The sequence below is a fragment of the Cupressus sempervirens genome, chromosome 3, assembly GCF_028749045.1.
Source record: "Cupressus sempervirens isolate cs-2001-9-10 chromosome 3, ASM2874904v1, whole genome shotgun sequence".
NCBI lineage: Eukaryota > Viridiplantae > Streptophyta > Pinopsida > Cupressales > Cupressaceae > Cupressus > Cupressus sempervirens.
In genome coordinates this window covers 367,091,028-367,117,858 of record NC_143120.1, presented here as the reverse complement: position 1 = coordinate 367,117,858, position 26,831 = coordinate 367,091,028, and positions in this window count along the sequence as shown.

Sequence of the window (26,831 nt, the reverse complement as noted above, 5' to 3'; positions counted from 1 at the left end):
GAAGAAGAAAAATCTAACATAATACTACCTAAGGAAGGTGAATGTCTTCTTATGAGAAATGGAGGATCAGCATTATCACCAGCACAAGAAGCTATCTTCAAATCTAGATGCTTGGTAAAAGGTAAGGTATGTACTTTCATCATTGATTCAGGGGCACATAGTGTAGGGCCCATTTTTCGTTGCACTAAAAGCCATGATTGTTAGTGAACATGGAACACCACATAATTAACCACTTGTGGGTAGGGGAGCGCATTGCATCACCCAACAATCTCCCCCTCGACGTGCATACCAGGTGCTTATGCAGGTCGGGAAGGCACCGAGGAGATTTGAACCCATGAACAGGCCAAAACTAGGCTCTGATACCAATTGTAGGGCCCATTTTCCATTGCACCAAAAGCCATGACTATTAGTGAACATGGAACACCACATAATTAACCACTTGTGGGCAGGGGAGCACGTCGCATCACCCAACACATAGTAATCTAGTTTCAATTGATATGGTTTTTAAATTGGGTCTGGCATTAGTAAAACATCCTAATCCTCATAGTGCCACTTGGGTAAACCAAGAGTTGAATGTAACGGTTAATCAAAGGGATCTTTTAAATTTTTCAATTGGTCCATATCAAGATCAGGTTTGGTGTGATGTTATGTCAATGAATTATGGGCATATGACATTAGGAAGGCCTTGGAAAATTTCTAGGAGAACCTTACATGATGGATATTCTAACACATACATTGTGAATAAGGGAAAAGAGAAATATAAGTTACAACCATCCACTTACAAAAGCCAGGAACCCATCACTACGTGTTTCTTTGATAAGATACCATTACAAGGTCAGCATAGAGACAAGAGGGACACTGGTTGGGTAGCAATTCACAATCATAGGCCAAACTATCCTAAAAATTAGAATACCTTGGGAGTATTAAAATTAAGTTTTGAAGGTCATGAGTACATAAAAGTGGGCACTATCCACTATCCTATCCTTGGGCAACAATACACTAGTTAGGGGAAGAAGTTACAGGTGTTTGGAGGGCAGAAAAGTTGGCACAAAGTTCAGACAAAGACTCATCAAGAAGTTGCAGTAATGGCACATCCCATTGGTCCAAAGGAGGACATCAAACATGAACGTGTTGGTTTTTATTCTAATTCTTTTCATAAGGTGTATATAGGTCAAAGGAAGAGATTTATAACATTGGGAGATTTCATGTAGCCATCAAAACAACAATACCATGGAAAACAACACCATTTTGGAAAATCTCATTCTTGGGGCAAGAATTTTTTTTAAGGTGGGGAGTATGGTACAAGGGCACTTGAGGCACTTCAGAGAACCAAGGACAACCAGAGGACTCCAAGCATGAAGAAAAACCAATTATTTCATAATGGAATCAATTGGGAAATTTTAAAACCTATCATGGCATAAAAATGCAAAATATGTAAATCCTAGGTCTTGAAGGCTCAAAAAAGAGACTAAATGGACATAAGAATGTAAAAGGGATCACAATAGGATAGATTAGTATTTATGAATTCTTAATAATACCATCTAAGTCATTTGGAAAAGCTAGATTAGTTTAATTGCTTTTAAAAAATCCAAATTTTGTAATGTTGTTAATTCAAATTTTTGAATTACAACGGTTAGTTGGATTTTGGAGGGAAAAGAGTTTTCATTATGTTTTAGGCACTTAATCACTCCAAAAATTACCAAGGGTGCTTAGGAAGGTTATAAGTAACTTTATATATTGTAGAGGAGTCACTTGTATGGACAAGGAACAATATTTGTACAGATTGTTCATAGATTTGAAAGGAAAGTCTTCAAATTTATGAAATTTCTCTTTGTTTCTGGTGCTATTTGAAATCCATTGAACCTTTGATGATTCAAGGGAATTGATACATGTTTATACACTTCATTTCATACTTGGTTTAAGGGATTCTTAGTAGTTTTTGTATTCATTAGTGCTGATTGTAATAGCATTTTCAGATTTTCCTAAAGTAAGTCTTGACAAAAACCTTAAAAGAATGGTCATTCCATGAATTCATGCCTGATTCTCATAGAATGACATTAGATACATCTATATTATATGATACTAACCCTGTAACATGCATTTTTGAAGGAAGGAGATGAGTTTCTTGGTGATCATGATGCTGATTTGAAGCATTTTGCATTGAAATTTCTTTGTTTGCTGCTGCAATAGAATTTTGGGCTTAAGGAGGGGCTATTTTTATATTGGAATTCATATATTGATGCCAAAGATAATGTGTTCCAACCTTTTTTTCTCGAAGAAAGTGTTGTATGAGTAGAGATTGACAAAGCCCTAGATTTTGAGGGTTTGAGGGCATGATTTGGGGCTTTTGTGTTTACAAAGACTATACATTGAAATTGGTTGCATAGTCCTCTAATTGGGTCCATTTTATGAGACTATAGAATTTTCTAAGCTTTGGGAATAATTTTATCATATACTTCCTTTGTAAAGTGACCTCTTTTGTGTGTTTAAAAATAAGGCTATTGTGTAGAATGACCATATTGGTCCAAAATGACCACCCTTAAGGTTTATGGATTTATGTATCTCTAAAAAGGGTATCCAAATATGGTTTTTATTTTCCAAGTCCTTTGAAAAGTGTTTGAGTTAAGGGCTAAAAACCATTGCTGTTGTTATGATTCAAGGTTAAGGCCTAGAAAGGCCAGTTTTGGGTTTGGAGTGTTGGGTTTTGTTGAGAACCCTAAAACCAATTGGTACACCTTATATTTGATATTTTAAAACCATTCAATCACCTTAGAACTTTCCATAGGTCTTGGTTAGCCATCTTAGGTGTCGGAGGCTTTGTAGGTCATTTCCTTGCATTGGAACATTGTGAATTTTGTGTATTCTTTGTTCTTGCTGTTTGGACCTTATAACCCACCACCATCCATTGTATCATCATTTTTATAATTATCACAAGTATAGTTTTACTTCTTAGAGTTTATATCTAGACCTAGAAGTAGATCTAGTGATGGTAGTTTTAATGGTTACTATTATGCATGCAATAAATATAGACATGAAGCAAGAGAATGCAAATCTAAAGTAAATGCTCCTAGATCACTTGTTCAATAGGTAAAATCTTATAGAAGAGAGTTCAAGTTTAATGTTACATTTTCAATATGTGGTAACTATAAGCATCTAGTAGTAAATTGTAGATTGAGAACCCAAAGGGATAATGTTGAACTCTTGGATGCCAATAACTTGTTTCCAATGTAATAAGGTCAATCACCTTGCTAGAGAATGCAGATCTAGGAACCAATCTCCTAATTGGCTAGAAGTTATAAAATAAAATAAAGATTGTGAAATTTGGGTGAAGAAATAAGAGAATCAAAAGAAGGTCAAGTCACCTGAAGGGTGTATACCAAAAATAGGGTACACTTCTATAAACCATTAGATTTGAGAGAATCCATGGAAGAGGGAATGTAAAGAGGTGGCCTATAGATTCCTATCTATGATGTGCAAGAGCTATTAGATTGTGACTCTCAAATGAACCTAGCTAAAGCAATTCTTGCAAGGTGCACCATAGAATGGAAGATTCAAAGAGTAGAGGCCAGAATGCCAATATCCACGAATCAATGGAGTGCAATGCAAATAAAATATTTTCAATGTTACAAAGCAATGAAATGCAAGATCAATCTAACAAGTATGAAGAGTTACAAAGCCCCTAGTTAATTTATGTGTTCTAAGTCGGAGCATAAAGAAAAACTAAGTTGTGAAGTATGCCATGATGTGATAAAAATGAAGACTAAGCTAAGAATGCAAGAATTCTCCAAGCACTCCAAAATCACCAAGAAAACATGCACCATAACAATAACATGAGACTGTAAGAGATGAGAAAGTGAGGAGAGAGCCTCCTTTTAAAGAGAAAGGGATGGTAGAGAATAAGGGTCAAAATCAATTGTGGAGAACAAGTCTTGAGTGATTCCTCTCAAAATAAAGATTCCTCTCACATATAAACATGTGCCCCTCATGTATAGACAAAAATGAGTTTTTCTTTTATTTTTAAAACAAAAATAATGTTTTTCATGTGCACACTTAGGATAAGTAAGACTTGGGGATTTTATTTAATTAAAAGAGGATAATTTATTTCAATTAAATAGAAGATTTAGAATAAATTGATCAAACCATATGTTATAATCAACTAAATAGCCAAGTGATGATTTGATCAAGAATAAGCAATGGATAAGTTATACAACAATGCTCGAAAGGGGACTCATTGTGTAGATGACCATTTTTGGGTGATTACATTTTCCCCTCTTTGAATAATGTGGGATCGATCTAGGAACACATTAAGTTAAAGAATGAAGAATCCAATCTGATAGAGAAATATGACTTTGAAGAATGAAGTATAGAAAAATACTTGATCCTAAATGCACAACCAATAAGTAGTAGGACTGAGCATTACGAGAGAGAGATCCAAAGAAAATGGAAAGGTCAAGCATATGCCCTAAAGATATAGGTAGATCAAGATAAAATGGAAAGATCAAGCATATGCTCCTGAGAAATAGCTAGGTCAAGTAAAAATGGAAAATGGCAAGCATACATTGCTCCTGAGAAATAGATATAGAAAAATAGATTTGAAAAGATGAAAAATAAATGATGGAGTAAATCAAAATGAGGTAGAGGAGATACATAAATGAATTATATTGAGATAAAATCAAGATAAGATATAGTCCATAATGATAGATAAGTGACTAATACCAAGAAATAACCACCAAGCAATGAAGAAATGCCCCAGTTTGACCAGAAAGATAAAGCATGCAAATCAAGTCAAAACAAGAAAAGAAAAGGAAAAAAAAAGTGAAATGAAATGAAATTAAAAAGAAGAGAGGTTAAGAGAGTAGAAATGATGAAGAAATGAAGAAATGAAGATTGCCTCAAAAAGATTCAATGGTTAAGCCTCAAAAGGTCATCCAATTGCATAGAAGAAAGGAAAAAAAATTAAATGATATTTTGACCATCAAGATGAACCCAAATTTTGATTTCGATCCCAAAAATGGATCTAGGACATCAAAATTAGGAAAAAGTGAATTTTTTACACAAATATATGGAGTTCAAAAATTAGGTCAAAAGGGTATATAAGGGGCCCAGCAGAACATTTTCAAATCATTTGTCTTATTTGATTCTAAAGAGATTGGAGCAAAGAGAGAGCATGATGGCATAGAGGAGAATTTTAGTCGAGAGACATCGATTTGAGCTCAGTGAGCTACACAATTGGCCCTGACAGTATGGTCCACCAATATGTAACTGACATCTAAGATTTATTTAACTCTTTTACATGTTTTTCTTATGTTTTAGGTAGTTTATTTCAAAGTTTCATACTATACTTATAAAGTATCATACTAGTATAGTACAAAGCCTTGTACAATAATTGTGGTGTTTAAAAAGTATCACCCCACAATTGTATGTATTGTTGTATAAGACCTACCCATTAATCATACAATCCCAAGTGAAATATCATACTAGTATAAAGTATCATAATAGTGTAGAAGAAAGTATTGTATGATACTAGTTAAGCCCCAAAAAAAAGTGCACCCAGAAAGTTCTTCATTTTTTGATATGAAGAATTAGTTGATTGCTCATGTAGTTGAGTTGTGATTTTTTTAGTTTCATTATAATTCTCATTTGACAGGTGTTGACATGTTTGTATTTTTTTTCATTTAGGATGTGTTTCTAGATCTTGCCATTAGAGACCTGATGTTGTAAGGTTGAGACTTGTGCCCCAACTAGATACCATAGAAAAAGATATGCTCAAAGACATGGGATTTAGAGGAATATTGTGATTGCCTCATATCTGGGAAAACCATGGTCTCTTGATAGCTCTATCAGAGAGGTGGCATAGTGAGCATAACACCTTTTATTCATCGACCAATGAGGCTACCATTACACCAAAGGACATATTTAGGATCCTTCAAATCTCATGTATTAGGGGGCTTGTGAGTACCAAATGATCATTTTTAGTTGTCATGTATACTTAGTCTCACTGGTACCATTTCTAATGTGAATAACTTTATGTTGAAGGTATACTTCAATCAGTCCCTAGATGAGGGAAGAGTTACCCTACATTAGATGTTTGAGGATGATACCATCTTGGCTAGATACATAGTATAGGAGCATCTAATAGAGTGGTAAGGAGATTACTACCTAGTGGCATCTATAGTGTGGTCCTTGATTAGGAAGACACTTATCACAGATATAAGTCATAAGGGATTCCCATGCAAATGAGGCAGACTAGTTATGGATCTATTAGAGAGAACATGACACATGGCTTTGGGACCCTCCATCCTAGTAGAAATGTATCATGAGCTTCATGATGTTTTCTATAAGAGGGAAAAGAGTTGGGTGTGTGGTGGAATACTAGCACAGATATGGGCTTGGGATAAAATCATTGTGGTGTGTTCCAGAGTACAACTATAGGAGAGGGGATGACCCATATATAGGTATTCAAGCTTCATAGCCTAGCCACATAGTGAAGACACTATTGGAATAATTTAGAATAACTATGAGGGGGTGAATCAGTTATCCAAGGTCCAAATGGATAGATGAAAATTTTTAGTATTCAGCAAATATATGTGCATGCATTGATTAGATCATCTAATATCTCAAACTTGTGTATATTATTGTCCTAGGTCAAATGAACTTTTCATAAATTTAAACATGAAATATCACAAATTCAATCACATAATTTAACACAAGGATTTAATGTGGAAACCCAATTTGGGAAAAACCATTAGTAACATGCTACCAATTTTCACTCTTCTAAAGTAAGCTCTATGAGGAACCAACCCTGTTAAAGCTTACAATGCACATTATTAAATGTGACCTTTATTTAAGGATTCCAATCACCCTATTAAAAGTGAGCCTTGTTAGAGGACTTTAGAAAATTCCATTAGAATGTCACTCAATTAAAGGATTTACTCATGATTGTTAGGTCAACCTTAATCTAAAGGATTTATCTAGACTGATACAATTATTAGTGTAATAGTAGGTCTTGATTTGATAACAAAAAAACTCACTTGCAAATTTCAGATCTCTCATTCAACTCTCTATTATACTTGGCATTCATTCTCCTTCATCTTTGATTGCTTGTTCACCCTTCAAGCCTTCACCTCCTTAAGACTTCTTTCTTAGTATACCAACTGTAGGTTCATTCCTTTGGTCACCATATGAAGCAACACCTCCAAATTCCAGGCTTAAACACTTAGACACTTGCTTCTAGCCTTGTGTCTCCTTAAATAGAGAATTTTGATCTTTTTTCATTTAATCACAACCATCCATCTTAGGGTTAGGTTAGATTCATCAAATCCTCCCTTCTTTCCATTATTCTCCCTCTAGAAACTTCTCTTATAATCCTCATCAAATTTTTCTTCAAACAGATTATCTTGAATTCTATACCACTAGCTCATCAAGCTTATTGTCAACACAATTTACATAACTCAAGAAATCAACTTATGTCGGCTCAAATTCATCAAATCTTCATCCAAGCTCTTTATGTTGTCACTCAACAATAACTGACTACTGATGTTCAGTCAATACTAGGTTGCTTGACATAAACTAAATCTTTATTGGTCAATACTACAATTTTTTGATGCTCAACACATACTAATTTTATTTAATTCTCAACACATACTAATTTCTTCTTTTCTTGGTCATAACCATCTTTCTACTTGGCTTGAACTAAATGCTTAGCTTACACTATTTGTTTGATCAGGCTTGGAAAACACATTGTTATTGTATAATCTTCTTCTTGTCTTTACTTTAATATCATTTCATTGTAGCCTTAAGAAGATAAATAATACACTATATCATCAAAGTCTTACTTGGTCTTAGTGCTCATTTTATACACCATAAAACTCAACCTTTCTTTAGGTACTCTAGTTATCCTTTCTTTTCAAATCATCTTCATCAATCAATCAAATGATAGTATTCTAACCAAATTTAGCAATTGTCTTACCAGAAAGTAGTAAGTTTTACATTACTGACAAAATAATGATTGTTCCCATGATAGGTTTCTATACTTCAATAATCTTCTTTTTCAGTAATCTCCCTCTTTGGCATTGATGGAAAACCAATACCAAAAAAAATACCAAAAAGAAACTTAATAACTTTTACTAAAATCTCTCCCTCTATCAGTATATGTCCTTCCTCTATATAGGTTACTATTTTCTTTTCAATCTCTCCTCTTCTTTAGATAAACTCTCTCTTTAATATATTTAGCGCAAACTCTTCCTCTTTTTTTGATAAAACTCTCCCTCTTTGAAAAAAATTTCAAAGGCTTGTCATCTATTCATGCAGATATCAACAATTTAGGTTTCCCCTATAAGGTTCTCCCTCTATCACCTTGCTTGTGATTGTAAATCTTCTATTTTAGTTCCTTCCCTACTTTAGGTAATTTCTAAAGTAAGATCCGCTGCATCAAGTTGTAAAGTATGTCATTTTACTCAATTGATACAAGGCACTACTATTACTCCTTTAAGTAGCTTGAGATAGGGGTATCACCCCTAGCTTACCTCTCAGGTATTGATGTGCATCTTTAGGTAAAGCCTTTGTGAATATATCATCTATCTTTTCCTTTGTATTCACATAGTCCATTCTCACTTCTTTGTATTGAACCAATTCTCTCAAATAATGATATCTGATTGCAATGTGCTTTTAGTTTGTGTGCATCATAGGATTCTTAGATATGTTTATAGCACTTTTATTGTCACAATAGATTACCACATGCTCAGTGATTTCTTTTTTCATTCCTTTGAGTAACTATTTAATCCATACCACATTTGTACAATTCACTATAGTAGCCACATATTTAGCTTCAATAGTAGATTGTGAAATACAATTTTATTTCTTGCTAGTCTAGGAAACTAATCCGTTTCCTAAGAAAAATGCTCCACCACATGTTCTTTTCCTATCATCAATGTTTCTAGCCCAATCAGCATCTATATAGGCTCTCAAGTCAAACATGTCATTCTTCTTGTAGTATAGACCATAGTCTTTTGTAACTTTTAAGTATCTCATAATCCTTCTAATAGCCATTAAGTGATTCTCCTTATGGTTTACATAAAATATGGAAACAATCCCAACAACTAGAGTAATATCAGGTCTTCTATGAACTACATATTGCAACTTTCCAATCATAGACCTATACAATGTTTGATTTACCTCAATAGAATCATTAGTTTTCAATAGTTTATGTCCTATGACCATGGGAGTAATAACTAGTCTTCAATCTTCCATATCAAAAGTCTTCAAGATTCCCTTTACATACTTGGACTAAGCTACATAAATACCATATCTCATCCGATATAATTGTAATCATACAAAGAAATTTATTTCTCCAAACATAGACATATTAAATTCTTTCATCATTTCATTTGCAAATGTCTTACATAATGTATTTTGTCCTCCAAATATGATATCATCAACAAATATTTCAGCTAGAAAAAATTCTTTACCTCCTTTTATCTTCAAGTATAGATTGGTGTTGTCATCATTCTTCTCAAAACCAATCTTCACAAGATAATTGTGCAATCTTTCATACGATGCTCTGAGAGCTTGCTTTAAACCATAAAAAGCTTTGTGCAATCTATACACCATGTTTCTATTGTTTGGATAAACAAATCCTTAAAATTATTCAATGTAAACCTCCTCTTCTAGTATACCATTCAAAAATGTTGACTTAACATTCATTTGATAAACTTTGAATCCTTTATAAGTAGAATAATTAAGTAGAGTTCTTACTCCTTCCAATCTTGCAACTGGGGAAAATGTCTTTTTGTAATCAATTCCCTCTTCTTGTGCATAACCTTTGCAAACTAACCTTTCCTTATTCCTTGTTACTACACCATTCCCATCTAATTTTTTTTGTATACCCACTTTGTTCCAATAACATTCTTGTCCTTTGGTCTTGATATTGGTGTCAAAGTTTTTTTCTTCTCAATCTGATCAATTTCTTCATTCATGGCTTGAATCTAGTCTTTATTCTGTCATGCATCCTTCACTATTTTAGGTTCATGTATTCTTAACAAACATGTGGCATTTCTTAATCTATTCCTTTTCATTAGTTCATCCTCTTTTCCTCAAATAATTTTTTCAGTGGGATGATATCTCCTGACATATTTTGATAATCTTGGCTCTATTCTTCTTTCTTCAACAATAGGTTGTTCACGAAGTTCAATCTTAGGTTCACTATGTACTTCTCTTTTAGGTAACTTGGAATTCATTTCCTATAAATCAATCTTGGCATCAAAATGTACCTCAGCTTCTGACTATAACTTGCCATCCATTGTATGTGACTTGGCAGTCACTAATTCTTGTTCATTAGCAACTTGTTTCTTAAAATCATTAGTATTAGCAAAGATTTCTTCATAGTATTACATAAAGGCTTTGTAATTTCATGTTCCTTCTTTTTTTCATCTTCATGTATTTTTGTATATTCATCAATTTTTACATTTGCACTTTCCACAACTTTGTTAGTGTTAGTATTTAAACACTTATAAGATTTACTTGTTGTGGAATATCATAGCAATATACCTTCATCACTTTTAGCATCAAGTCTACCTTTTGTGTTGTCCTTTAGAATGTAACACTTTCTTCCAAATACTTAAAATATTTGACACTGGGTGAGTATCCATACAATAATTCAAAAGGTGTGAAATTTGAACCTTTCTTGACTTGTACTCAATTTAAGGTATAGACAATTGTACTGACAACTTCTCTCCAATATTTCAAAGTAACATTCTTCTCCATCATCAATATTCTTGCACAATCTATCACAAATATGTTTCTCCTTTCAGCTATCTCATTTTGTGGAGGGATCCTCAATGCAGAAGTTTGTCTTTTAATTCCTTTATCATTGCAAAAAATATTGAATTCATTTGATGTAAACTCTTCGCCTTTTTTTGATCTTAGACATTTTAAGATTTTACTAGTTTCCTTTTTAACTCTTTCTAAATACCACTTAAACATTTGAAAGGCATCAAACTTTTCTCTCAAAAACATTACTATCATCATTCTAGAATAATCATCAACAAATGGACTAAAATACTTGTCAACTTTGTAGCTTTGCATATCAACTGGTCCTCATAGACCAATATGAACTAATTTCGAAATTTCTTTTGAAGTGTGAGTCTTACTCTTAAAACTAGAGTTTATCATCTTTCCTAATTGACATTTTTTGCAAATCACATTATTATGTTTCTTCAATTTTTCCAAACCTCTAACTCTTTTCATCTTACTGATACTCACCAAGTTGTCAATATTTACATGACATGATCTTTTGTGCCATAGCCACAAATCATCAAATTGTACAACTAAATAGCTTGCTTTAGTCATGTCAAGATAAAATAGATTACCTCTTGTCTAATCACCACTTCCAATGAGTTCTCCATCAGTGTCATATATCTTAGCCATCTTGTGTTTAAATTCAACTTTGCATCCTAAGCTATTCAATTGTGATACACTCAACAAATTATAGTTATGTCCTTCCTCATAGTAAGCATTGTCACACGTGATTTTATCTGTCAATCTTATCAATCCTTTACCTTTCAATAGAAAGGGTGCATCATTACCAAATCTAACACTATTTCCATTATAATGCTCCAATGTTTTTGAACTTACTTTTCTCACCAGTTATGTGATGAGAACATCCACTATCAATGATCCATCTGTCACTTTTGGTCACATAAGATACTAATGCAAGTGCCTCATCTTTCATAGCAACATAGATAACTTGTTCATCATGATCATCTAATTCATCATTAGATTCTTCTTTAGCAATGTAGTAAGCTTTCTTTCCCTTGTCTTTATAGTCTATGTTACTCTCATCTCTTCTACTTCTATATTTGTCTCCATTTCTGTTGTTTTTCTTCTCAAGACATCTTGCTACAATATGGCCAACTCCCACTAGTACATTTTGACAAATATGTGACTATATGACTAAAAATTTTAGTCACACCACTAAAAATTTTAGTCATGTGACTAAAAATGATCACACTCTACTATTTCTTTGTAATTTATAGCTATAGGTGACTAAATAAGTGACTAATTTAGTCATATGGTAAAATCACAACATCAACCAAACATAAGTGACTAAATAAACTATCAAATAAATGACCAAGTAGTTAGTCACTGATATTAGTCACCCCAAAAAATACTAAATAATTATTATAACTCCTTTATAATAACATTTGATAATATACTCATAGATAATATATAACTTAGAAGGTTTGTTTCAATAGAAATGTTTATTCAACAATATTCTTATTGTGTTAGAATGTCATCTACAACAATCTCATGCCTAATATAGCTTTTAGAAGACTTCAAAAGCAACTATTGATAAACACCATTTAAATATATTATTATATTGATGCTTAATATATTTTTAGGATGAAATTAATGTTTCACCTAAAATTAAATAATTATTCTTTAAATGATCTTCTATTAAAAATTAAATATATTTTAATTATCTTAAATTAAACATTAAGATAATGTGTAATAATATTTGGTATATTTGATGGTTAATTTAAATTTTGATAGTTTGAATTAAAATTTTAAAATATTGTTTTATTAAATGTTGATTGCAGGTGATTGGTGTGTAAAAAACCTTCTTACATTGGTTAGTTTAGTCATATTTGATAATTATTATTTACAACAAACAAATATTATTTGAATTGTGATATGATAATCATTTTTGTAAATTTAACAATAGAGCAATAAAAATATTTTGATGTGTTTACAATATAAGATATTGATTTAAACATATATGATTTAAACAATCCAATTCTATTGTGAGGGAAGTCTTAACACTCTTATTTTAAAAGGTCAAATCATTATTTCTAGAATCAACTAGATTCAATTTATATGAATTTTAGAAAATAATGTATGTAGAAGTAATTATTTTTAATGTAATGCCTTAAAAATACAAGGTCAAGTGGCTATTTTTATAAGAAATTAGATTCAATTCACATAAATTGTAGGAAAATGGTGAAAACATAGATAAGCCCATGTAGACCCTCATTAAAACCAACCAACTCTAAACTTCCCAAAAAATCCCTCAATTACCTTCAATGATATTTGCAATCACTTTTAAATCATTCATAATTAATCTTTAAAGACTAATAAAATTATTTTACATCAAAATATAAAATCTATTAAGTGATTGAAAAAATACCATATCACTTAATAAATACTTTTTTGACAATTAAATTTGAAATAAAAAGAATAATATGTATCCTATCATACAACCTCCTAAACAATGAAGAACTACTGCAAAAAAATTCAAACTCATTCAATAAAAAAATCAAACATTACCCAAGTTTTCTCATTTTTTTCTCTTTTCATTCATTTTCTATTCTTGGCACCTTCAGGAAAGGTTTACATTGGATATTTCTAATGTTTCTAGAGGGTTCTTTACAAGTTGCAGGTCATTTGGTAAGTACCCATGCTTAGATTTCTTGTGATTAAACTCTTTTTTTCCAGTACATTGTTTGTTTACTTCATGTTGTCATGGAGGAGATTTCTATGATTCCTAAAATCTAAGGGTACTTTTCTATATTAAGATGCAACCTTTGATCAATATAATCAACATGGAAGTTATGTGTGCAAGGAAGCCCATAGACTTCATTTCCTACATGGAACTCCTTAAGGTAGATGGGGCACTCACTATAGTCAATAGGAAATATCTTCATGTAGAATTTTGGACTCTCTTGAAAAAGTACTTCAACTACTTTTAATTTCCCTTGTGACAAATAAATACCTAGATGATATCTCCACATTATGTAAATGTACATTATTTACTAACATAATTCCCCATAGGAAACTTGAAACTTGGATCAAAGATAATGGATAGTTTTTGTAAAAAGAGGGCTCTTAAATTTTGGAATTGTTACTATCTTATTATAGTTAGATGATTTATTCAAGAAAATAGAAATCTTAAATAGAAAGATACTTACACCCTAATGGTCTAGGGGAATTTTTATATGTTTGACACCCCTCTCAGGCATATGAAAAACTATATTTCTCTCTTCATTAATAACTCACCAAAGTAACATAGTTCTTATCATAGACTATAGAAACATGCCTTAACAGTTAGGCAAGGGCCTCTAGGTTATCATAATAGACAAAACCATCCAACCTAAAACCAATACCATTTGAAATCTTGTTCAAGATACAACCAAATACATAAGAACCAAAAAAAATTAATTGTGGTAATGAGAGAATGGAAGATGTAATTGGTATAAAGAAAACAAACCCAACTAGTGGGATAATCATTGACAACCATATCAAGGGGTGTTCATGAAATCTTATTACCCAATGGTAAGTGTAAGGAGGAAGTGAAATATTATTTACTAAGTCCCAATAGTAAGGACACATGAACATCATACATGTAATTTTGATTAGTCTTGATGCTTTTATTCCTATGGTTTGGGATAACATCAAGATTTGGGAGATTTTCATGATTCCATGTATAAAATACCCATCAAAATAAGCAACAATTAGTAACATCTTCTTCATAGTCACTAATCCTCCACTAGGATCCAAGCACATAAGCATCAATCAAATATTAGTTTCAAAGGCATCACCATATCTCATGCACCAAAGCATAGTTCATGTACCCACTAGGTCTCTAGGACCATTAAACCTTTCCTTAAACTAACTCACCAATTAGAGACTTCAAGTAATCAATGTCCCCATACCAAAGGTTACATTCATCTTCCATCAATCAACTATGATTTATAATGACTATACTATAAAGACTATAACTTTTGATCTATTTGCTATCCAAACTTGTAAACAACTCTTGATCATAATAACTTAACCTATTGACCATTCCTAGAAAAAATTACATTCTTTTGACATCCATTCACAGTATTATTCATGTGTATTAAATACACATTGTACTAAGATTAATTTAAAGAAGTGTTCTTCTTCAATGTGAAAATGCAATATTGTTTCAGTGGGTTACAACTTACATACATCAAAATTAGTACCTTAGGGTCTTCATGAATCCATAATTTGCAAAAAAAACATATTAATACTCATGATATTTGATTCACCATTCATTATTTTCAATTTACACTCCAAATACCAAAGTTTAAGGGTCAGACACATTAGGTTACCTATTAATATGACTGTCACTTCATAATAGTCACAATAAAAACATGTTATCTTCCTTATAAAACTTTGGAGATCACTTACTCTACTTGTTAGGTGTTGATATTACTTCAATCTAACTCATATTCAAACCTTCCATGTTACTCAAGCATTAAATAACAAATTACAAAAAAAAAATGCATGTTTACTATAAAATTCATGAAGTTTTAGTTGTGGAGCCCACTAGGGGATCAATTGTCCTATAAGATGCAAACACATTCAACATGAAAGAACCATTACATTAAAATTTTAAAGGTATGTAAGTAAGTGTAGTACAACATATCAAAAATTCATAATTTTCAAATAATTACAATTGTAGAAAATATCAAACCCAAATAGGTCTACCATATATTTTTTTTAACCAAATTTGAAAAAATCTATTGAATCTTCAAGCTTTCATCCTAGATGATGATGCAAAGCATCCTAGAAAACAACCTCGTGCTAGGATCTTATTGATCCATGCAACATTTCATCTCATAAAGCATCATTTTAGAGGCAACATAATGAAATTTTCCAATTATAGATAACTAAAATAGGTTCCCTATCCTTATTTAATCCATTACTTTAAAGGTCACTATTCATTCTACTTCAGTTCTTATGAAAGAGCTTTAGTCCAAAAGGTCATCAATTTAATCAATAATATATCAAATTCTCACTCTTACCATTCAAATACATTCATCACTCAAGGTTCTTATTCGATGTCCCTTATCATCTAAGTCCTTCATAACCTTCTCACACAACACCTTTAAAATATTTTAAAGTTTCAATATTTATAATCCTTATTTAAATACCCATTCCGTACATTGGGTTCTAATATCCATCTATCTATACTTATATAGAAAACAATGTTCTTACATTGCTTTCAGTAATCAAAAAAATCTGACAATAGTTATCCATACTATATTAGTTAATTGTGGTTTCCAAGTACTTATCATATATCTCATTCATATCCATGAATTCATTCACATATCATGATTTCCATCAATAACTTATTAAAATTTCTTCATCAAACAATAATTATTCTAATATGTTTTGATAAATCAACAACATGCTCAAAGTTTATGCTGTCATAACTTCTTATATGAATAAATTTTTTATCCCACTACTTTCACTGATTAGAGTGTAATTTGTACGATATCACTTGATCGTTCCCCACATTCCATGTTTCTAATAATAATATCTTATCAACTATATAGCCTTATTAATCAATTAAATGTCTCATTAAGGTGATTGTCATTGATAGTTTTGATAGATCTATACTCTATCAAAGAGAAAGTTTCACCAAACATCATTTTGGTAATCATTTTTGTGGGAAGGTGGTAGATTAGGTTTTGGAAAAAATATCCAAAATTCATAGCCAGTAAAAAATATTAAAAGTATATACACTAAGAAAATATAATGAAGAAGTATAAATCTATTAGAAATATAGATGGAGTAACTGAGAGGGGGGGTGAATCAATTATCACAAAAACAAATCCATAGATCTCTTAGATATCTTATAAAACTAGTTACTTCTGTTACTCAATAGCCACATAGAAAAATGTTGAAAATTAATAGATGTAGTGTGTGTTAACTAATTACTAATCTTTAAGCATTCATAGAGATTTAATATGCATGCATAAAAGAAATAACATGAATATAAGAGACACTAGATTTAATGCAGAAACCCAACATGGGAAAAACCACCAAGTAACTAGCTACTAATTTTTACTCTTCTGAAGTGAGCCTTGTTAGGAGTCAACCCTGTTAAAGGTTACAAAATACACTGTTAGGTGTGACCTTATTAGAGGATTTAATCACCCTACTAGGAGTGGTCTTGCTAGAGGACTTTAGAACAATTCAATAGAACTATCCACCTTGTTAGAGAATTTACAAAATGGCTGTTAAACCAACTTTGTTAAGAGATTTAGAAATCACTGCTACAATTGCAAGAAAGTAACAATAAAGTGACTTGAATGAGATGCAACTAAACTTTGCTCATATAGATCTCTTACTTCACTAGATCCTCTCTGATGAAATACAACTTTGCTTCTCCACAAGGATATCTAATCCTTCTTCAAAATTCGCTCACACCTTCTTCACAATCAACTCACTTGCATGTTTGTTCATTTCACCTTAAAATTCACAACTTGACCTTTTATTTATACCATACAAATTGTCAAGTTAGCTCATTTACAAGTTATAATTACCAATAATCATTACATCAGTTGGCTACAACTATTACATAAAATAATTAAGCTTTATTTCCTAAAAAAATGAAATCCTTCATTGGCCAACCCTACTCGATAGACACTACTCCAAAAATGATTTCTAGTGTTAACCAATTGAAGCTCGGTAAACACTGCAAAATCCTTTGGAGACCAAGTGAACTCAATAAACACTAACTTTCCTTCACTGACCTTGTGAGCTCGGTAGAAACTAATTTTTGCCACAAAAACCTTTGACACCCCAGTGAGCTCAGTAGAAACTATTTCCACAGAGTAACTTTTAGGAATGCTTGGTAGACTTTATAATCTACTTTTCTGACCAACTGAGCTCGGTAGGCTCTGTTATTTTCTTTGCTAACAAACTAAGCTTGGTAGACTCTATTATTTTCTTTGCTAACCAACTGAGCTCGGTAGACTCTGTCTGATAATTGATATGACATTTGTGTAACATCAAAGACAACACACAATTGAACAATTGTATCAAACAATCTCCCTCTTTGGCATTAATGGCAACACAACATGTCATAGAAAATGAAATTTGAGAACAAGTCTTTTTCTGATAAAACATTTCTCCTTCTTGATTTTATGCCACAAACTTCTCTAATATGGTAATCTCCCTCTATGAAGGAATTACATAGCTTCTTTTCAAACAAAAAACTCTCCACAATCAAATTCAAATTTTAGAAAGATATGACAGTATACTCTCCCTCTTTGACAACACATGTCAAAGATAACACAAACCAAATGAGTAACAATGTACCCTAAGTACTGATTCATATGTAATGTTCTCATGACTATGTTGCATCAACTGATAGATCTTCAACTTGGTACTTGTTAATGCATCACTAAAACTTAATTTTAGTGAGCTTTAGATAGGGGCATGACCCCTAACATATTCCAATCTGATCTCCTTATCCTACACCAATTCTCTGACAAAGTGATACTTTATTGCAATATGCTTGGTTTTTGAATGCATTACTAGATTTTTAGATATGTTAATTGCTCTTGTATTGTCACAAAACATAACAACATGTTCTTTGATTTCCACCTTCATGCCTTCCAATAACTACTTAAGCCAAACAATATTAGAGCAATTCACTGCTACAGCAACATACTCTACTTCTACTGTTGATTGGAATGTATAATTTTTCTTTTTACTTGTCCAAGAAACCAACCTCTTTCCAAGAAAGAATGCTCCACCACTTGAACTCTTTCTATTATCAATTTTTCCTACCCAATCTACATCAATGAACACCTTCAAGTCTAGATTACCTCCAAATTTGTACCACAATCCATAATCCTCAATGCCTTTCAAGTATCTCATGATCCTTTTGATTGTCATCATGTGATTTTCTCTTGGTTTTGTTGAAAATATTGCGACAATACCAACTACAAGAGCAATATCTGGTCTTGTATGAACTACCTACTACAACTTTCCAATCATTGCTCTATATAAGGTTTAATCTACCTCTTTTGATTCATTATCCTTAGTAAGCTTTAGTCCAGTACACATGGGAGTCCCAACTAGTTTGCAATCTTCCATACCAAAATTTTTGAGTATCTCCTTGATGTATTTAGGATGAGTGATGTAGATGTCATTCTTGCTTTGTTGAATTTGAAGACCAATAAAGAATTTAATCTCACCAAACATTGACATCTCAAATTCCTTGTTCATTTTCTTTGAAAATTCTTGGCATAGATCATCATTCCTTGTAAACAAAGTATCATCCACAAATATTTCTACCAAAACAATCTTATTATCTGGCCCTTCCTTGATATACAAGCCATTGTTATCATTAGTTTTTTGAAAACCAATCTGAATAAGATAGTTATGCAATCTTTCATACAGCGCTCTAGGGGCTTGTTTAAGACCATATAATGCTTTGTGTAATTTGTAGACCATGTCCTTCTTATCTGGATCAACAAAACCTCTAGGTTGCTCAATGTAGACTTCTTCATAAAGAATACCATTGAGAAATGTAGATTTGACATCCATCTGATAAACCTTAAATCCTTTGTGTGCAGCATATGCAAGTAATGTCATGACACCTTCCAGTCTTACAACAAGAGCAGAAATCTCTCCATAGTCTATTCCTTCTTCTTGAGAGTAGCCTTTACATACCAGTCTAGCTTTTTTTCTTGATACCTTACCATCTTCATTCAACTTATTTCTGAATACCCACTTAGTTCCAATCACATTTTTATCTTTAGGCCTAGGTATTGTTGGGTGTTTTTTTTGCATGAGGTCAATGGTAGGAATCCATTACGTAATTCCTCTCTTGAAAAGAAAATATTTTTAAGGATCCACTCCAAATTTTAGTATTTGTCTTGCAATGTACCAAAATCTGCTAAGTAGAAGATAAATGTGAGTGTTCACAAGGAGGCCTTTGCTAGTTCTAATATACTCTTTTATCTTGGAATTGAAATAAATAATTCTCTCTCAAAATATCACACCAAAAAAACAAGATTTTTTTGTATTTTCTATTTTTTCAATGAATGCAACTCTAACAATGCAGCTATATGGAGTCCTATTTTAACAAGGGGTTAGTAAAGAAAATAACAAAACTTAAAGAAAATATCATAAAATCAAATGACTTGAAATTGAAATTCCTAAATGGACATAAGCCACAAAACACAACACGCTGTGAGTTAAACCTTCAAATAAATCGATAGGAAACCAATGAAAATAGGAGCAGTGCTTCCTAGAATCCACTAATGCAATTGTCGGTGAGAAACTTTAACAAATTGAATGATATTTCACTCTTCATCAAATTGCAAAGCCATGAAAAGTGTGCTCATGTGAGACAAAAAGCTATGTAGACACATTTGGGTGATCTCTTCTCAAGCTCATTATGTTAGCAGAATTCATATATCTATAGCAAACACCAGAACTAAAAGATTTCCCAACGAGAAACAATGCAATAAACCTTTGGCTCAATCACAATCTCATGAATAAAATTCATGAAATGATGACACATTCAAGCAAGAATAACTACACTCCAAATGTAAGCCCCAAAAGCATAATTTTATTGCATAATAATGGTGGCCCTTCTTACATTTTATAATGAGGTATTTATAAGAAATCGTCTCCTCAATTTGTGTTGAGAGTGAGAGATATCTTCATGCAATAAAATGCTTTTAAAATATTAAAACAAACTAAATATATACAAACTAACAATCTAATTGGTGCTTAGAGGGATTCCATCCATATTTTATTCATTAATTGGATGCATGAGCCCTTTACATGTCAAAAATAGAGAAAGCATAGAGAGAAAATAGGATGAATCCATTAGTCAAGGTGGAAGTGCATGGAGACACAAAAATAGAAGTTTCCACTTCACTAGGCATGTGTTAGAGTTAACTTGCCATCAAAATGCATTTTTGTTGCATAGAAAGCTATATTTTTTAAACTGGTAGTTAACTATTGGCACACCTCTGAATTGCAAAGCTATGGACCTGTGGACCTCGACCGGGTCAAAATATCAAAATTTTACTAAGTGTCAAAATTGAAATTCTGGCATCTAGGTTTTGTTCATCTTTATCCTAAATCTATGTTTGGATATTTTCCCTTGAATTTCTCTATCATCTCAGTAATCTTAGTAGCATCTAGAAGATCCAAAGCCTCATACTTGTCCTTGACCTTTTGTTTGTAGTCGTCTACCTCAATTTGAGTCTTTGCAAAATCTCAAAGTTTGGTGTCCAATTCTAATAGTGCTTCCTCTGTCCTGAAGGCTTGTTTGATGTCTTCATCACTGGATGCTTCCTCCAAAGTCTTCCTAAAATTTTCCATGACTACCTCAACTAGAAACATCTTCTCTCATTCTTCATCTTCAAAAATGTCCAAGCATGTATCGCTGAACAACTTTTCTACTTCCAAAATTTTCTCTCGAGCTTGGTCCTTGAGCCTATGTATCTCATCATGCATGTTTCCATCACTTTATTTCCATTCCCAATCTTTTCTATCCAATCATCTATCATGTCTAACTCCTCTCTAGTATATACATCAATCAAAATGTGGTACCTTTTCCCTTTTATGGCTTGTAGAGTTTGTAAATCCTTGCTCCATGCCCGTACCTCATCCATGATACTGAAGTTCTTCCTCAAAATTGCCACGATATTATCAACATTCTCTTGCGTAGCATGCAACAACTTCAAACTTCCTATGATTATAGTGACACCCTTCCTCAAGGCTATCTCACCAATCCTAACAAGCTCTCAAAAATGGACTAAGTCATACACCTTCCCCTTCTCTAAGAATGGTATTCAAAGTCTCCTCAGGGCATTCAGAATCAAGAGGACCAATAACTTTAATTAGATATCCCTTTAGGATCTTAACTTACCTTCAAAGTGTTCTGATTTCAATCTCATCCTATTCCATATGGCTAAGAACCTCCTTGACTCCCATAGTCATCATCTGTCAGGATGTATCTCGTGTAGGCTTTCCTAACATAATATCTTTCACTTCATAGTCCTCAAGACTAATAGCTTATGCATCTGTACCTTTTAGAGGGTGAGCCACTTATGCAAATAAGTCTTGGTTCCGCATAGTAGTGATGAATGCAAATGGCATTGCATCATGTGATGGAGACTCAGGCTTGTTCAAAATCTCTATAATGTCACAAATATCATCCTCTAAAGCATGGAATTGATGCTTGGCACTTCTCATTATTTCTTTCCAAAACCATCTTGGGATATATCTCTCTATAGCCTTGGCTCTAGATGATGAAGGGATGTGTTCAATTACCTCCTTCTCTCTATCACTCTTGCTTGGAGTCTCCTATTGTGAGGACTCTTCTTCTATAGTCTCAGTTTCTATAGATCTTGTAGTTTGATCCTCAACTTCCTAAGAAGGTTGTTGTACACATTTTACTATCTATGCCTCTTTTTATGGCTCATCAATAACCCTTGGTTTTGGTTACTTTTGTAATGATGGTTCCTTTTGAACATATTCTTCTTCTAAACTTGGAGGTGGAGGTGTTACTGAACCCTTATCTACCATCATGACCTGAGGTAGAGATGGAGTGAGATGAGGACCTTATGTCTCGAGGGGCATCTGCGTCCAATCTTGTTGTTGAAGTTCACCTGTAGGGGTATGTTTGATCTTATCTCCAACTAACTCCATACCCATAGGCATGAAATCAAAATTTGGGATAGAGAGAACATCATTACCTTTCTCCCTTTTCTCATTCACCCATCATTGTACTTTGTCTTTCGAAGAAGAGAGTTCTACCATTTTTTCTTGGGTGGGTGGTAGGGTATTTGTGGCACTCTTCCTTCTTTCCAATTTTGTGGCTTTTTCCAGCTAAGTTCTCCTTTGTAGAGGCACTTGCTCCTCCTTCTCATCTAATTTGGTTTCCCCCTCATCTGATTCTTCCTCTAGAATGGTCTTAGGAATAGATGGATTAGGCACTAATCTTTTACAAACTCTTTGCCTCTTGTTCATTCTAACCTTGATCTTCTTTTTTTTCTGTGGAACCATAGGAGAAGTGGGCTCTTCATGTACTGGAGGAATGGATGTCTCTAGAATTTCTCTCTCTTCTTGTTGACTTGACAAAATAGGAGGCAATGGAAATTCAACCTGGATATGAGAAGCTCTACCATCCTAGGGCTCTTGGGGACTTGATTCCTATTGTTGGGAAGGGACCTGTTCTTGAACATGCTCTACCTGAAACCTCTGAGGAGAGGCTCTCTTCCTTTTTCCCATCCTCTCTGAAGGGTGCTAGTAATGCACTAGGCAATCAAGCTGGTAGACTATTTCAAACCTGATAAGAGACTGGAGTGCAAAGATAGGAACTATTAATTTCCTTCCCTTACCCCTTTCTAGGCGAGCATGTGCATGGAAGATCACTATATCCAAAATTGGATCAAGTGGAAAGGGTTTCTTGATCCAACTCTTTGTCATTTGAATGACATGTCTCGCTCAATGATTAATATCATCTCCTTCCTCTCTATCAAATTCTACATTCAGAATGGGTCTCTCACCAACTTTATATGTATTGAATAGAGGATCCAATAATTCTTTTGAGTCTTGTAGCCTTATCTCATTAGGGATGGTCAAATGGAGAGCCTTCTCTACTAGATATAAAGTCATCCTACAATAGTCTCTAATGTGAACATTATAGTCATCTGTGGCATTCATTCAATGATCTTCAATGGCATCCTCATGATAGAAGTCTTTCCCTACCAAGTTTACCACTTTACTAACATTTTCAAAATATAGTCAAGGAGAATTATATTATTCCAGGGGATGGTTCTCCCATTCCTACTCCAAAGTTAGGATATCCTGCTTTCTCTTCACCTATTATGCTCCTACAACTAATGGCCAATCCCAGCAAGGTCTCCGCTATCTTTTAATCCTCTCATAAGCTAACTCAATCTTCTTGGATATTTCCATTATGACCAACTTGTCACTTGGATGCCTTAGGAGCTTCTTCAGATTGATAGATGCACCACCCACTCAAATGTACGTGAATTTCTGGAGCTGGATGAAATATGCTCTGAGAGTTTTGATATGTGCCTTGGCTTCATCGAAAAATCTCTTCCCATAATCTCCCTTGATAAATCAAATGATAGCAAAGATGAAAGCATCATTTACAACTCTATACTCCTTGTGGTGAGAGCTTCTTCTTCACCAACTAGGGATAAACTATATATGGCCATGCATTAGGGTCTTGCATGTTACTCTTCTTGTACAACCCAAGATAGTCAGTTTCCCTTGCTGTAAGTGGATACACCATGTAAGAAATCATATAGAACTTCTTCTTGTCCTTTACTATCCTCAACTAATCACACAAGTTTTCGCTAAGTGTGGTGACCCAATCCAATGGTATTTTTGCATGTTTGATGGTCTAAATGAAGTTGACCATGAATGGAGCGAGATGACCCACTACAGGTAAACCGATAACTCTACTCAAGAGAATGATTGAATATTTGATGTCATCCCTCATGTATCCTCAAGTCATATCCACTTTACTGATTATCTTTCCTACTTCTCAATGAAGTATAAGGAATATATGATGTCGATGGCCTCCTAGTAATGATCTTTATGCCACCTCTTAGTTGCTTCGTACAAAAATCTAATGAACTAATTGGCTCTAGGTAAATGGAAAACCCTCTCAATGTTATTAGGTCATAGATCCAAGACCACTTCCCCAGTGACATTCTTTACCACCCTTTCATTAGAAACAAAATGTTGAGATAGGGTCATAATCAATTCAGCTGACTGCACGGTCCCGGGATGTGATGTTGAATTTACTAATCCAAAATGGATTAGGGCGGACCTCAAGGATGACCTTTTGATCAAACTATTAAAAACTCTCAGGAACTCTCCCAAGTTCATGTGTCTGAGGTCTATGTCTTTGGTCACAGTGTATTCATCGTGTAATCGTGATTTTGGGGTTACGCCTTGGAACTTGTAAACAACTAGTTTTTCTACCAATCCAGATGTGGAGGCCATCTGATTATATTACTTGCACATCACAAGAAAAAGAAAACATGATCAATCATTGGATAGGAAAAAATATTTTTAAAAACATACATAAGAGAAAAAAATGTCCCCCTTAGGGACTTATTAGTTTTTTCTTTTCCTTTTAGAAATTTTTTTGTGTTTTTTTTTTTTTATTTAAAATTTTTGTTTAAAATCTTTTAAGACCTTTTGCAAAGAAAAAAAATTAAATTAAATAATGTTTGAACGATGAATGCAGACGTGTTGCACCCACGGTGGTGAGGTGGGCGTAGGCATAGATGTAGGTGCCATGTGCATACTGTCCAGTGCCATGCACATGCTTGGCACCCCAAAGAGGGTCACGCAGGTGCCCTGGCACAAGCACCGCGTGCAGTGGTGCAAAGGTGGAGGCACTGCATGGGCACTGTGCACGTGCCCAAAAAAGGTCACTGCTTGTAGCACCACACGCATAGTACCACACACCACAGTGGTGCATCGTGAAGGTGCACCGTGTGCGAGTGTTGCGTGCAGGTAGAGTGCATGCGCCCATGAGGGCACGTGAAAAACCAAAAAAGGGGGGGGCGGGGGGGGTGTGTTCTTACCTCTCCCTCCTTGCTCTCTTGTGAGAAATGAATGAAACAAAGGGGGAGGGAGGGTTTTATAACCCTCTCTCTATCTCTTGCAAAATGTAAAGCACGTCGTGCTTCGATACATTTGCATGCGTGGGAGAGGGTAGTGAGTTTTTTTTTTTTTTTTTGACGCAACAATAAAGAAAATTCTTTCTCTTGACTCTCAAATTGAACATCTAGGAGTCAAAAAAATATTAGCGGGTCCCCATTCCTAGCAAGGAATGAGGCGTGTGTTGTGAATACCACAACAAGTACAAGAGTCCATGTTTTGTTCTTCTCTATTTGCTCTATCTCTTCATTCATAGCCTCAATCCATCTTTCATTTTCTAATGCATCTTTGACATTTCTAGGTTCAAAATTAGCAAGTAAAAAAGTACCTTTTAGCTTACTTCTTGTCATAGTACCTTCAAATTTGTCTCTAGTAATCTAATCTAGTGCATGATGTTTCCTAACATACCTAGCTAATATAGGTTCCTTGCATTTTGACTAAGTTCCACTGTCCTCATTTTAAGTTTCAACTTCTGGCTCTGGCTACTCTAACTATTGCTCGGGTCCTTCAAACTTGGTAGCCATTGGCTCGATAGCATCTGAATGTGACTTAGGTTCTTGCAACTCAATTTGAACTACTTTCAACTCAGTAACTAGAGACTCAAGAGTAGAAATTTCCTAATTCATAGATGTATCTGGCAGTGTATCAGGTTCAATGAAAAAAAATCTTTTGTAATCTTCTAGTTCCCTTTTGCTTTCTTCTTCAGTCCTTTTTGAAAACTCATCAACTTTCCCATGTGCACTTTCTATGACTTTGTGAGTAGACAAATTCAAACATCTATATGCCTTACTCTTGCAAGAATATCCCAAAAATATGCCTTCATCACCCTTCACATCAAATTTACCTTTTCTAGATTCTTTCAATTCTAAATACTTTTAGGTAACTTAAATTGGGTTTATAGTCATACCATAACTCAAAGGGGGTTTTGAATGAGTCCTTCTTCAACTATACTTAGTTCAAGGTATGAACTACAATGCTAATAGCTTCCTTCCATTATTTGATAGCAATATTCTTTTCAATCATTAGAGTTCTTGCATAGTCCACGAGAGATCTGTTCCTCCTTTCAACTATTCCATTTTGGTTGGGAGTTACAAATGTTGATACCTATCTTTTGATTCCTCTTTCAATGCAAAAGTTATTGAACTTATGGGAGATGAATTCACCACCTATATCTAGTCTCAAGCATTTTAGTCTTTTCCATGTTTCCTTTTCTACTCTGGCCAAATATCATTTGAACTTCTCAAATGCTTATAATTTCTCTCTCAAATACATGATAGTCATCATTCTAGAGTAATCATCAACAAAAAGAATGAAGAACTTTTCTCCAGTATAGCTCT